We start from the raw sequence: 16,475 nt of genomic DNA on the forward strand, positions 1-16,475 counted from the left end.
GGCCTACTAAGTGATACTTGAAAGTCATCGATTCATGGCCATCTCTTCTTTGGTTCCTAATGCCCAAATAGTTATGGAATGCCATCGTGGTCATAATCACTTTCACCCTCAACCTTAAAAATCATCTTCGTCACTACATTAGCAGGTACCTAATGTCTTTTATTGTACTAGGCCATTGTAAAAGACATCCCTTATGATAGTTGAGGGAATGCCTTAGGATATATGTATGTTCCTTGCATAGATCTAGTTGTTCCTTTATTGTTCACCTTCTATAGGAATTTGATGATTTTGGTACCTTATTGATTGGTCCACCAACTGCTGGGTTATTCTCCACACATTGGTCCTTATGGCATCCCCCTCACATTTCCAGTTCCTGTTCTTCCCACACAATATCTATGCCATCCATGCTTTGACAATTTCCTAGAATAGTACTCTCATTTTGAAATGTTGGCCCATTTCCTAGAACACCACTGTTAGCCTTCTTTGTTCCACTAACTGTTGTATCTGCGATGTGATCTGCTACCTATGTGACATGCAATGCAAGTATGCAGGAATTGTAAAAAGAAAAAGAATCACATACCTGAGATTCTATCGATGCAATGGTATCCTTCTCACCACTAAGCAATGCTGACGATGATCCCCTTGCAACATTGCTTTCCTCGCCTTCCTCTAAGCTGTTTTGGGTCTTCTTCTTGCCCATTTCTTCTTGTAAACTATCTCCTTTGGAACCTATCAAGGCATTACTCATTCCCCGAATTGTCCTTGTGCCCTTGGCGGAATGCCTCCCCTTTTTTTTACCTCCTGCCATCATGCATTTGCCCTCTCGCCACCGCTGAGCATTCTATCTCCGACTTCCTACACCATCAATGCTTCATCCCTCCGACGCCAAAACCCCTCGACCTCCCTCCCCCTCAGCCGGAAGGCGAAGCTTCAACGCCAAAGCCCCTTCTATCTATCTATATGTCTGTCTTTCTTTGTGTTTGTTTGTCCGTCTGTCCATCCGTGTGTGTGTCCATCTGTCCGTCTATATGTTTGTCTCTGGGTGTTTGTCCGTCTATCTGTCTCTCTGTTTGTCCATTTTTCCGTCCGTTCGTCTGTTTGTCTGTCTGTATGTTTGTCCATCTGTCCGCTTGTCCGTCCATCCGACTGTCCGTCTCTCTGTCTGTCTACCGTCTCTATCTTGTCAGTTAGATAAACAAGTTTGGTGTAGATAAAACCAAGTCATTATGGTTACTGAAGACATCTTGGAAAAGCTTTCTAAGATGTCTAAAGAGTTAGAGACATCATCTCAGATCCATATTGATGTAGCCCATTTTATGCATGGTTTCTCTAATCCTTGATGTAGAATGACAAGGGGTGTAGCTATTTATCCTCTAGGACCATTGAAGAAGGTTAAACTTGAAGCAATTCAGACCGTGGGGGGAAATGTTGAAATGATATGCCACTTAGGATGAGGCTGTACTCATAGATGGGAGACATGCACAAACATGACCACTCAAGCAGCCTCGCAAAGAAACTGTTCTGGGGGGGATTAGAAGGAATGCATTTTTTTGGAGACTCTGATTCTAATCTCTACGAATGAAGGGTGTGCAACAAAAAATAACCCTCCAATAATTACTACTATTCAGAGGATCAAAGTCGGGACGAAAACTATGTTTGGAGGCACTTGTAGAAAACTGATATGGAGCTTCATGATTGGCTCAAGGGGAAAGATTCCAAGCCAATGAGAATGAATTGACTTCTGGTGGTCGACGATCTAGTATTGAAATGTTAGATTCACCAAGAGCAACATATACTTTCCTACGCATGATCACATTTGAGAGAACTAAGGAGATTCTGACTGAATTTATCTCTTATTGACCAACCATGGACCATCATTGATGAACAAATTTTTAGATAAGTATTACTTTACTGTGCCCACATAAGATGATACTAATGCATTCAAAAACCATTTGTGACTAGGGAAAGGTCTTCTTTGTTAGAGAGGTTCATAAGTTGATAGACTCAATATTGAACATATGAAAATATGAGACCCTTGTTAGGAACCATTGTTCATTGGGTCATTGAGAGTAAGCAACTTCAAGAAGGTGTCTTTGTGATAAATAAATTTTTGGGCCATATAGTAGGAGCTATCTCGTGCAACTGCTTACATAGGTGTTGGTGGACTTTGGATTGAGTAACAAAAGAAAATAACTACTTATGCCCAATTTCAACTGGCATAGGAGCTATGCCCAATTTTATCATTAATTAAATTTTCCCAATACCAACAAAATGGTGGATGTGAAGACTAGATAGAATTCCACATATGAAATGTTGCAGGTAGCATATCAAAAGATCAAAGTGTTGTAAAAGATGACCCTTTTTAAGCTAGATAGTACGTTAGAAAGATATTTTAGGATTGAGGGAAATAAATGGAAATTGGTGGCACATTTTCCTCAAAATTTGAATGCATTTTGTGATGCTTTAGGTATTATATATAGCTAGAGAGTGTGATGATGATAATAGTTTTATCATCAATTAACGTTATTGATGAACCCATAGCTGAACATATTGATGCCACTGAAAGGATGCCTTTTCCCAATAGTATTTTGTCATAGTGGATCAACGAGCCACTATCCTGATTACATGTAGCGCAATGGTAGGAAAGCTTTCCACGGACAAGGCTTGTGTTTATACTACATTTTCAGTTGCTTCACTAGTATATCCACAAATTAAATTAAACTCATGGCACTCCAAGATCGTGAGGCCTTGGCGGCATAAATTCAAAGACTTTTGAATGACATAAATGAAGAGGAAGACTCAAATATGTGGGATGATGATGATGTAGATGCCGAAGAAGGGCAGCAAAGTCCAATCGAGGACGGTGGGTTGGATGAGTACTTTGCACCCTCTATCAGCTCAATGCTTGCACAGTTTTTGCTACATAAAACTCGCGTCAACATATCAGTCGAAGATGAGCTACAAAGCTACTTGCAAATGCCTCACGTGTCGAAGGACACTTTTTATGGGCACTGCGACTTATGTAAGCTATTCACAAAGATTTCTATTTTGGGCTGAGAACTCCTTATCGTTTGTGCATCCAGTGCACCAATTGAAAGATTCTTCTCTACATGCAATGGAATTTTCATGCATAAATCCTCAAGGCTTTCGGTTAAGAACACCTTCATATTACTAATATTACAAAATCGGTTGAGGAATTAGTATTTGAAAAGCAACATGGTAGATTCTTTGCTTGAGATTGAGAAGGTTGATAGGTGGAAGAACACTCTAATGATGAATCCACACAAAAGGATGGTAAGCTAGAATTGCCAATTATTACTCATATTTAATATGGATCTAATTTGATTGCTTTATATACGATATTTTGCACACTGATTTTTTTCCTTGCACTATGTTGCCAATTACCACAAGGGTTAGTCGTCGGACATCGAGGAGGAAGTAGTTTATCTTGATCTCCCTGAAAGGTTATAGGACGCGTGAAAACATGATCTCAATTTATTAAAGACTCTCTATAACATTTGTTATACATGACGCTTAGATGTTTTCTTTTTAAAATATTAATTTCTTTCGACATATGTAAACCATCTTATGGAATTATTTATCATTCAAACATGAAAATGAATTATGAAAAAGCAGGTAACATGTAGTATGGTGTAGTCAGTGATGAGGGCTTGCCCAATGTTGATGGAGTCATGGTTTCACTAGGAAGTGTGAGCTCAACCTCGACACATACCACATCAATGTTTGTGACTTCTCCAACATCAACAAGAAAAGTAACCCTGAAATGCTACTGTTATCATCATCAGATCAATTTCCGAATGTGATGGCAACAGTGATACTAATAGAGAAGCAATGAAAAATGCTACCATAGGCAATGGACACCCATTCTCCTTAGAAAAAATTCCACTAATCCAAGTAAGTACCTAGCACATCCTTGGAGACCTCCTTTACCTGGTTATAGTGAACTCCATGATTGAGCCATGCATCCTAGTTAGGCATGGATGCCTACTTAGCCATGGAAGAGAAATATACTCTATCAAGTGGAGTGATAGGATATTTTGGAGCCCTTACAACTTCACACTAGCAATGATCGCCTCGGTCCAACTTCAAGTTAGTCAAGCCAGTTTCCCATTACTTTGTACGTTAAATAGGGGACATAGATGTGGTCACAGATGGCTCATCAAAGGAACCACTATGTCCTCTTAGCCACACTCAAAACTTCCAACCGTCTAGCTTTATTCTTACTTCACAAATCCCTTTAATGTGTTATCTTTATTCTCTAGCGCTGAATGTAAGCTTTATAAATCTTTCCACTAACTACATTATATAGTACATATTTCACAACTTAATCTAAAAAAATCAATTTTACATTAATCAAGATGAAATTATTGATATTAATGACTTCGATCATTAATTTTTAAGTTATCCTTTTGTTAGTTTCTATAGGCCTTGATGTGGATAAACACAAGGATTCCATGCAGCATAAGACTTGTAACATAGTTGTAACGACATCAACAAAACCATGAAATGAGTCCCCTATAAATGGATTGCATCCATGATTTCTTGGATCATGGAACAAGATGGGGCGGGCTGCTCATGTGTGCATCCTCTAGATGTATCCATGTGGTCCATGGCATGTTGAATCTCCTCCTTTGCCATGATGAACTTTGTTCACCCCTTCGTTACGTCATCCCAAACGCATCGACAGTGGAGTGGAGGTGTGGGAAGAAAGGAGAAGAAAGGGAAGGCTACTGAATAATTCTATCCTAGTTGAATTTTGTTTAGGGCCTTCCCCAATTTATACTAAGTGGGTATTTTTTAAAAGACCCCAGACATAAGTATATCTTATAACATCTAAAAAACCATTTTAGTGTGACCCTCTAGGTCCATGTGACAATCTAATTAATGACTTGAGAGGCCCACTAACCTTTATTGGTCTTCCAAATTAATTAACCATATCATCATGTATATTAATTAATCTCGGATCGATTGAACCCAATTAACAGCTTGAGTATGGGTGCCAGGCTATCCCTCGTGCTCTAGAAGATACAAAGGAGTTTGTATCGACACACTTATGTAACTAGTTTGTGATTGCGTACCGTGTACGTAAAATCCTTCATCCACTTGACTCTATGAGGACATCTTAGTATATAATCAATTCTTAAACCCTAATCGATCATCCGAGTTGGTAATAATGTGATAATTTTTATGTGATATTTCATTAACTTGGCCAAGGGGTTCATTACATCTTCTTACTTGGGCAGTCTCCTCTTATCACTCAATCATCTTCATGAACTTCTTGATGCAACCGAACTAAGACTATTTAGAATCCATGATTATACACTCGTAGGTCATAGTCAAAGTACAATTGCATGTCCACAAGTTGTCTTTGGTGTCTCAGGTCTAATAAACACTTACACAACTACGACCTCAATTAACGTGATTGATAGTCTGGTATAATACCACTCGGGGATTTATATGAATCAATTCAGTGAACTCTTTCCACTAAAGAGCACCCACTATCTATCCTTAATATCTCAACTCTAATGGCTACTAGATCGAATGTCCTCACTTTATGAGTGACAATAGATAAGGATATCCTATCTGGGTGCTTCTATGTCCTTCTTGAGTATCCTTTGAATAGGAATATTTAGAACACATGCTGAAAAACTAATGATCTCTATACCACAATCTCATCATAATTCAACAAGTCAGATCATATTGTCATGGACTTCGTTATAGGCCTCACACATGCACTTTAGTGAATATGTTCTATTAATGAACATAGAATGAGATATGAATTTGTGATTGGCTTACAGGCCACATATATTTCCATCACGTTTTATATTTTACAATCACTTATATATTTTAAATAGTATCTAAATAATATTTCAACACTACTGAATTTTTTCCTAAAAATGACAGTTAAAGTAAAATTTTATTTTTATATTTATCTTGATTAAATTATTTATATTAATGATTTAAATTTAACTTTCGAGTAATTTTTTTACATTTTAGCATTAAATATATTTCTGAACAATACCTACATAGCATTTCACCATTAATGATTTTCTTCCAGAAATGACATATAAAAGTGAAACTTTAATTATTTAATCTAGATGAAATTTAATTGTGTAAAGGATTTAAATCATTACTTTTACAGTAATATTTTTATATTTTAAAATTAAATGTATTTCTAAACAATAGTAAATAATATTTCACCATTAATGATTTTTTTCTTGAAAATGGCTGCTGAAGTGAAATTTTAACCTTACATTATTCTTGGTAGAATTATTGATATAAATTATCTAAATTATTAAGTATAGAGTACTATTTTTACACTTAATCATTAATCATATATCAAAGGAATACCTAACACAAATTCATCGTTAATGATTTTGTAAGAAAATGAAAGTTAAAGGAAAATTTTAATTTTATACTAATCTTGATGAAATTATAGAGATATTTACCTTTAGAGTAATAATTTTAGATTTTAATTGTATTTCAAAAAAGTATCTGAATAGTGAATCAAGAATAATGATTTTCCAAAAAATAGCCCAGGCCTTCCAAAACACAAGTCTCTCATATGTTCATTCCTTGGCGAACACTGAAATTTCAATCCATACTGAATACTCTCGATGTTAGTTTTGCAGCCTGATGTTAGCTGGGCTAAGGTCAGGGAACCTAAAACAGGTTTTTTGAAAAATTAGAAAAGAAAGAAAATGAAGATACATTCAGGATGGCAAAGAAATATGGAATGTGAGTGCTTAAATCTGAACAGTCCCAAGCGCACCAATGATGGATTGATCTGTTTTTTGACTGAAAAAGGGGTTAAGAGTTAAATCTTGCCCAATTTTATAAATGATTAAATATATATTTAAAGCCCTAACAATCATTTTCTTAAAGGCCCAAAATTAATTTCATATACGTTGCAGAAACTTTAGGATCTTATGAATGATTTTATTTAACCAAATAAATTACAACATAAATGACACGTGTCTGAATCCACTCTAAGTTTTTGCAGACTATAACTATGAGTTATCCCACACAAACGGCTTCAGTCTCCCAAGATTAATTGGGCTATCCAAGCAGTTGAAGTCTATTTGTGCCTCAAGGATTATGGTCCCTTAGTATTTATGCAAGAGGAAAATTTTAAGTCTATTCATACCAGACCCAATATATATCCACATCATACTAAGGATAGACTACAACCATTCTTGAATCATTAATTACTAAAGTTAACGAAAGGTCTTAATCCACAATCATCATGAGGCAATAAATTTATAATCTATGATAGTGCAATTAATAATATTCATTTAGGAAACTCAAACTCAACATATTATTCACTTGTTTGGCACTTGCCATTCACGGAAACCTGTCCCTAGGCCCCCAACAATATTTTAGAGTCAGAAGATATTACATTTCCTGCTTACACTAAGTAGGACTGGCAAATAGAGGCTCATGTTACTTCATCACAAACCCAAACTTCTCCTTTAGTCCTGACACTGCATCACAACCTTTTGGTAGAACCCAGTCAGAGGAGTGCATCAGAGATGCAAGAATAAACATAACCATCCTCTCCCCAAGAGAGATGCCGGCGCACACCCTCCTACATTCCCCAAAAGGGAGGACGCAAAAGGTGCTACCGTTGTAGTCCCCTGCGCTAGATTCAGTAAGAAACCTTTACGGTACAAACTTTGTGGCGTCATCCCAGACCCGAGAGCCTGTCTGTATAGCCCACGCATTGATGAAAACTTTAGTCCCCTGAGGAAGTGTATATCCAGAAATGGTGCTGTTGAAGCTGGGGGAACGGGGAATCAACAGAGGCAGTACCGGATGGAGGCGTAAAGTCTCCCTGAACATAGCGTTGAGGTACCTCAACTTAGGTAGGTGTGGCTCTTCGACAGTGTTCCTCATACCCATGACATCAGTGATTTCCTCCTTAGCCCTCTTCATCATATCAGGATGATAAAGAAGCTCGGCCATGGCCCACTCCACCATGGTTGTAGTGGTGTCCATTCGCGCACCAACCATGTCCTGTGAGCAACTTCAGAGTTTAGCTCCACAATAGTGATGGACATGATGAAGAGGTTAGGGACGACTAGAGATCAGAGATTAGAGATGATTACCAGTAGCAAAGCCCTTATGACGTCCCTAGTCATAGAGGACTGCGAATTGGGACTCTGTGTGAGATCTAGCAGCACATGTAGGAAATCCCTTTTACTCCCTTCCATAGTCTTCCCTTGAAATATATGAAAGAACAATCAGGTTACTGATTTACGACGAGCTTGCATTGAGAACTTAAAAGCGAGTCCAAATGACTAAAAAAAACTTAAAATAGATTAAACCATAAAAAACCAACGTAAAATCTAACTGATAACCATAGCTTAAATATTTGATCAATGAGACATAAGTAGTACACCAATTATAATTTAGAAAAAACCCACTAACGGACAAATTAAAAAATAAAAGGTCTCATAAACGGCTAGGATTAGAAAACATGTCTGCTAATATTTTTCTAACTAACCAGAAATAGAACTCATGTTTTTCGAAGCGAGTCATAACTCAGTTACCTAGTCATTCCTGTTGGAACCTAGCTCTCTCGCTTCAACAACTCACTCAGAGAAGAGAAGCGTAGGCACTCATTATCTTGATCTCACAGAGAAAAAGGTTTTAAGCCCTCACTCTCTTGATCTCACACAGAGAAACAAGATGCAAGAACACTTTGAGAGAGGAAGGTGTTAAGCAGTCAAAGCAATACCTCCTCGAGAAGTCTCCACTGTCTAGCCTCGAGCTCCACATGTTGACTCAGTTATCATAACACCTCTGTTAGGGCATGCTTCACAGATAGCAAATCTGCCTTGGGACGCAGCACAGGCGTCAACCGTACGAGCATCATCACCTTGGAATGTTGGAAAGCTGCCGGCCGTACACAAGCCTGTTCTACTACGGTCATAAACATCTGCTATAATTACCATTGTAGTGGCAGGTGGCTAGGCTCAGTCATGATGATTTAGTTGTAATGCATATCATCATGACAAAGCTCACCATTCCATTATTAAAATGGCTAGCGACTCTTCGTCTTCCTTCTCTCCTATAAATAGGACCTTAAACGATTGTTGTAAATTATGGGATTCCTCCTAGTCCCTTCTCAGCTACTCTATATTACTTATTCACTTTCTCGAGTTCTACTTCTCTACTGTTTCTTCAATTCTCTACTGTTTCTTCAATTCTTGTCAGAAGGAACCTTGATGCACACATCATACAACAACAATGGAACACCTACATATTTATAGGCACTACCCCAAAACTTCCTATGGATCTAAACTCAGCATGGCCACACACCTGTCCATGTACTTGGTCTTCCAAGAAACCCAGTCTTTTGCTCTCCTTGAACTCAGCTCCTGCCTCCACATCACCCTATACCATGCTGACTTGATCTTTGCTGAGTTATTCAAAAACACCAACTCCTAAATGAACAGAGTCAAGATTAACTGTCCAACAATTCCTTCATAGCCTCCCAAGCCTGCCAACTCCAACGCCGGCCACCGCCGCTGAATGATACCATCAAAATGTTGGCAGACAATTTCCTCGTCCGCCTCTCCAAACCCTGAAGATCAAGACAAGCTAGCGCAGGATAGAAATCAGATATGTTGGGCACACCAAACAAGATGATAAGTTCATCAATTGCCCGTCGAAATTCCTCAGCCAAGCCTTCTATTTTCACGTCATGCGACTCCAAGCCTCCCCACAGTATTCCCATCATCGAATTCATCGTTACAGCTGTGAACCTCGCGTAAATTCACTAACTCGCCTGCACTCGCCTTCACCTTCTCCACCATCTTCTTTACTACTATCATCCGTACATCGTAGAGGCCTTCGAGAGTGGCGGGGCTGAGCAGCTCACGCACAGCGACTTTACGTACCATGCGCCAATGGGGCCCATACAGCGACCAGAGAATATCCAAGCAGCCAAACGAGGAGACGGGGGGCCACGGCGAGAGTGTCGTGGTTGGCGAAGACGGCGTCCTGGTCTTTAAGAGCTTCCATAGCCGATTCTGGAGAGGTTAGTACGACGCAGAGTTTGGCGCCAAGACGGAGGCTCACGACAGGGCCATGCACGTCGGCGAGCTCTTTGAGGCATGCATGGAGGTCGCACGTAGGAAGGGGAGGAAGCCTAGAAGAGGTAGTCCTTGAGGTCCTGGAGGTCGAAGATCTGTCCCACTTCTCTTCTTATTCTTGGCCCTTCTCCGAAAGTATAAGGTAATCAGCATAACTATGATCGTAGAGAGGATGAAGAAGGGGGTCTTCATTTCTCCTTCGTCTTCGTCACCTCGCGGCTCTGCAATCTGTAACGCTGCGTGTTTTAACAACCGCGGGTAATATAAAAAAGGGCTTCTAGAATAAGTCACTGAATTGGGGACTCACAACTTGCAGTTGAATAGGAGCCACTAAATTTCTGCACTCTTTGGAATTTAATATAAAGAAACTCCGTCCAAGCTTACATGTATGCAAAAAATCTACTCACAAGGAAGAAATACGGCGGCAAAATATGTCGGCAGACGGTCAACAAGAGTACAGAAGTATTTTGCCCATTTTTTTTGGGCAAAATATGCCGGTGTGAAGAAACTTGTACTAGGCGTGGTGAGTGTGGAAAAGTTCGCAGCGCTTACCTCATAAAATTGAACAATCCGGAAAGATTCAGAGATGAAAGATGTGGATGGAGTGTGTGCGGGTGAAAGAGAGAAGACCGAGGGAGATAGCGAGAGAAAGATAGGAACGAATGAGATAGAGAGAGGGAAAGAAGAGCAACAGATAGAGCGAGAGGGGAGAGAGAGAGATATCTAGATGGGGAGAGAAGAGAGAGGGAGATAGAACGAGAGAAGAGTGAACGAGATAGAGGGAGAGAGTAGCGAGTAGGAGATATAAATAGATAGATAGATAGAGAGAGAGAGAAGAGCAAGCGAGCTTGACAAAGAGGAGCGAGAAATATAATGAGAGAGAGAATAAGAAAGAGAGAGATACAGATGGAGGGAGAGGAGCGACTAAGAGGGAGAGAAGGGCAAGATTCAGAGAGAGAAGGAGAGAAGACCGAGCGAGATAGAGAGAGAGAGAGAAGACCGAGCGAGATCGAGAGAGAGTGAGAGAAGACCGAGCGAGATAGAGAGAGAGTGAGATAAGACCGAGCGAGATAGATTGAGAGGGTGAAAAGACTGAGCAAGATAGAGAGAGAAGGAGAGAAGACCGAGTGAGATAGAGACAGAAGGAGAGAAGACCGAGTGAGATAGAGACAGAAGGAGAGAAGACCGAGTGAGATAGAGACATAGGGAGAGAAGTGTTTAAGACAAGGATTCATAAGGTAAGATTTCTAACTGAAATAACGGCTTCGCGACTCAGAGCCTATCTGAATCAAAACAAAGGCTTCGCGACTCAGAGCCTATCTGAATCAAAACAAAGGCTTCGCGACTCAGAGCCCATGTGAGTCAACTTAGATAAAAGGATCCAACCAATAGAAATAGCTTTAATGAACATATCAATAATAATAGAGAACACATCCCGTTTCAAGAAATAAAAAATAATAAACGTTATAGAAGTAACTCAATAATGAACAAATAAGAAACAATCACATACCCCACTTAATAGAAATATTGAAATAAGATAAATGTAGACTAAATATTTGACCTTAGAAATAACCGTTGTGAACGAATCATTGTTCACAGCGATTACCAAAAACAGTTACAGATCGGAAACTTCCCAACTTTATTCATTCCCTGTTTTACCCTTTTTTGTAGTACTATAAATACTCTACACATGTACTTATTTGAATTATGCAATAAGATAGTTTTCTCTATTCTATCTTCTCATCTCTTCATCCTTCTATCTCTCCATCTCCCTCTTGTTCATTTTTTCATGGTATCAGAGCCAACAGCTTAACAACATCAGATTGCCAGCAAGATGGCAGATTCGAGGCCCAATGTTGGAAAAGCCTCAGAAGCTCCGCATAATGTTGTTGCCTCATGCATAACTACTTTGGCAATGCTTCATACTGGTATGTGATGACACGCGCTCAGTCACCCATTGTGCACGTGGCGCAGAAAATGACAAGTGCCACTGGGTATACGAAAAGCGCGCACAGAAGACCAAGCGGCATGGAATCCAGAGCGCCTTGACTTCTCAACTTGCATGGAAAACGACGACGATGATGAGGAGAGAAAATTTCAAGGGCTAGGATTTCTTCAACTTCAAACGGCCATAACTTTTGATCTACAACTCCGATTGATCATGCTCATCTTGGAGAATCCCTCACTCCATGTCCTAGCAACATGAGTATAGAAGTTAGGCTCATGTAGCAGATCAAATACACCTCTTAATGGTATGAACCATGGTCTAGATGCATGTGTTTTTCTTCCAAATGGTTAGGATATCTGGTAGGGTGAGGAACAGATATGAAGATCAAAGGGTTGAAGTACCATCGTCTTAGGGGAATGCTGAGTGAGCCACCCATCATCCACCCACCAATGAGCAAATCGTGTCTAAATTTTAATCTCCCCTAAGTGAATCTCTCTTGAGGTAAACAATGGTCATATTTTTCAATTCTTAAGCACAGAATCACCTCTCCTTGAGACACCTTGAAATACCTTTTTGAAACCTATTTGTATATCCACTTCACCCATCTTTCCTAGCTTACCCTCACCATTAACCCAATTTAACGCATTCTTATAGGTGTCCATCTATTCCCCGCTAGTCCTAGAATACTATGATATGCTTACTCCAAAGTTTCTTCTCCTCTTCCCTTTGTGATATCACCCTATTATGATATATTTTCTTTTGTATATCTCTCACTGTTTATGTATATGTGCTCTCTTCTGAGTTCATCTTCATGGTATTGGCCCACAATGCATCAAAGATTGTGTAGTTGATCAACCATTATCTATTCCCATATTAAGTCCATTTATATTCACTCCTGTTGAAAAAAAAGAGCATTTGTGAAAAAAAGAAGAAAAAAAAGAGAAAAGAAAGAAAAATATTTTGTCGGGTTTTTCTTGTTATCTTGGAAGCATCTCTATTTACTCGTTATGAATGTTGATCAAATTATCATTCAGGCTTAGTCGATAACCTCCATCTTCACTCATTTTCTCATACCATTCTAATCTTTTTGTCTATCTTGGTAGTACGCTACCTAACTATTCTAAGCCCGTGAGTCATCCTTGACATACCTCTCACCCATTCTTTTGAGCCATTCTTCATTCTCTTCTCTGTTTACACATAGTTAGATAGGAGCCTCGTCACACGTGATTCCTTGATACACAATTGATATTCTGTGTTTACATGAGAAGTGAATAATGACTATCTCTTACTCTCAAGAGGGAGCAAACTTAGTGGGGAACCATCATATGTGAGTGAGTGATGTGAGAAAGTGAGGGAAAACATTACTTAGATTATAGTATCATAACAGGCGAGAAGTAGGCTTCACTCCTCATGACCACCAGCTCTTTCCAAAATCACAACGGAGTCTCTCATACTCATTCTAGCATTACATGGGTATAATCGTACTTAGAGGTGTAATTGATATCATAATTACTTCAAGCTCATGTTGCTAGGACCATAAGGTGAATGTATCACCCAAGAGATTTTCAATGCCATTGCTAAGGCACTAGAAATGATTTAAGTTGGGGGGTCTGATAACATGCATTTTCAGTAACTTATATGATTATATTTACATGTTTATATGCTTAAATTACTCACAATTTCATGTTATCAAGCTTAAAATGATTAAGTCTATTTTTAGAAGGAAATTATGAATTTTCTGCATTTTTAAGGGATTTTTCTAACCACATATTCTAAAATAATATTATTTTTGAGACAAAATATATTTTTATGGAATTTTTTGACATTAATTTTGGAAAGATATGATTTTTCTGAGTCAAAATATATATATTTATATGTATTTTTTGGCTTTTATTTTAATCAATATGAACTTTTAATATTTTATAAGCCCTTTTATTTTGTGTGCCACGTATCAGCGTTCGATTAATCAAAGACGATAAATTAGAAGCCATTTTCATGATTGGCAAAATCCAATCATTAACTGAGTAATGATTGGCATCGGGCAATCATTTCAGCACGCAATCATCGCCTTGTGATTCATGAAGAGATGATTGCAATCAATGTTAATGTAAATATGCTTTTATTTTTTTCTGTGCAGAATGACGTGGACGAACCAAAAAAAATAAGAAGTCTTTTTTTGTAATAAATGTTGAGAAGACCGAGGGATATAAGACAAAAATTTACTTTTTCATTCTCTCTTTTGATTCCGGCGGTGGTGATGTGGCACGCGCTCAGCCACCCATTGTGCCCGTGGCGCAGAAAATGACAAGCGCCACTGCTGATACGAAAAGTGCGCGCAGAAGACCAAGCGGCATGGAATCCAGAGCGCCTTGACTTCTCAACTTGCATGGAAAATGACGACGATGATGAGGAGAGAAAATTTCAAGGGCTAGGATTTCTTCAACTTCAAACGGCCATAACTTTTGATCTACAACTCCGATTGAGCTGAAATTTTCAGCGTTGCTTCGTCTTCCCGCCCCCTCTTTCTATCCATAAGATCTATAAATAGAGGCCTGGATCATTATAAAATTCATCTTGAACTTGCTTCCTACTTGTGTAGGCTGATTGAAAGATAGTGAGGTTTGAGATCCATCAAGAGTGTTCTTGGTGTCCTGGGCATGTGGGGAGAAGCATTGGAGAAGAGGGGGAGCTTACTGGCACTTGTAAATCACTGCGATCTTAGCGTAACATAAGGATCTAAGGTAAGTGTCTTCGCCTTACGTTGTCTCTTTCCCGATACCATAGTTGATGTAATTAGGGTTTATCATCATACTTTCACTCGCATTTTACTCTATTTTCTCGTCTCTCCATCCGCGCCACAATGCCACTCCACATCCAATCACTATCGCGGTTCATACCATCGTCCATCATCATGTCTGTCACATGCACTTACTCTTTTTTTAAGTTAAATTAACTTAGAACTTACGTATTTGTAATCGATATCACTAGCTCACGTCCTTGAATCTTGTTTTCATCATTCCTCTCATTGATCATCACTAGTATAAGAAATTAATTCATTAATCATCATTCCCGTGGAGACGACCCATGCTCATCACTAACTACATATTTTTTAGTACGGTTAAATATATATATTTATAGAATAATCTCAATCACCAATGACGAATTTTAACCCTAAAATTGATATTATCAGGTAGCAGAGTGGAAACTTTTTGGATGTATAGAAAGGAGTTATGAGAATAATTTAGGAAGGTTTTGAGAAATCAAAACAGGGAGATTGAGAAGAAAGGTTTTTAGAAGATTTGAGAGTATTAGAAAGATAGAGATCATGAATCAAGGAAGATGAACGAAAGAACTTTGTGGGATATTGTTTTATTTTATTAGGAAAACATAAGAAGTATATATAGCTGATTTAGAAGAGCTTATTGGGCTGATTAAGAGAGGATTATTGAACTGAATTTAAGGAGTGGTTTAACAAGATGATTTATAAGAGCTGATTGGGCTAATTAAGAGATGACTATTGGACTGAATTTAAGGAGGATTTTAGTGGTTTGATTAAAGGATTTATTTGGGGCTCATATCATACATCTATGTGGGCCCCCATCAAAATTATATGGGGCCCATTTTGAAGAACATTATTAAATTTATTTCATAAATTATATTGGGCCTATTTAGAGGATAACTTTAAGTATCTTATAAGACTCTTTTTTAAGGAAACAATATTGGATTATTTTAAATGAACTTTATAGGAAAAAATTGAAAGTCTATTATAGTTGAAGTTGGAGAGTCTTAGTTGGCTTCATTAAGTTCTTATTGGGTCAATTTATTCTTAAATTACACGGAACAACATATGTTCATAACAGTCACGTAGTACTAGAGTCTATCCAAACAAGAAATAGAGACAATTTTCTTTATTAACATAATGTCGGTCTTCTGAAGACGGGAAATCTCAAGATGGAAGCTTGAGGTTCATTGTCCCCATAGTGGTAGCAGTAACTTGTGTCATTTCCCGCCCTCAGCTCCACCTCACCTTTGCTCAACTTTCTTCTTCTAGTCCGCACATGCAAGTCATTGTAGATATGAGAGTCACATCCAATATCTAATACCCATGATGTTGAATATCTACAAGACAAGTGTCAATCACATAGATACCTAAAGCATCGTCATGCCTCTTTTGAGCTATCTCATTGAGGTACTTCTTGCAATTCCTCTTCTAGTGTCCCTTTGTTCCGAAATAGAAGCACTCCCTTGCTTGTCATTTTCCTTTATCGGCGGTGCTTTCACTTGTTTCTTCCCTTTGTCTCACCTTGAAGCAGACATCGCCTTTCTCTTCTTGTTAGTCCTACCAACGAAGAGAACTTGGGTAGTGTCCTTTTGAAGGTTGCCATCGGTAGTGGTAAGCATGTTAA

General features: G+C 38.6%; 1 pseudogene; it reads right to left on the minus strand.

Annotated features, from left to right (window-relative positions):
- Positions 1–7,416: 7,416 nt before the first annotated feature.
- On the minus strand, positions 7,417–10,332 carry LOC144712492 (labd-13Z-ene-9,15,16-triol synthase, chloroplastic-like; annotated as a pseudogene).
- Between the last annotated feature and the right edge of the window lie 6,143 nt (positions 10,333–16,475).

Source organism: Wolffia australiana, chromosome 14 (assembly GCF_029677425.1).
Source record: "Wolffia australiana isolate 7733 chromosome 14, ASM2967742v1".
NCBI lineage: Eukaryota > Viridiplantae > Streptophyta > Magnoliopsida > Alismatales > Araceae > Wolffia > Wolffia australiana.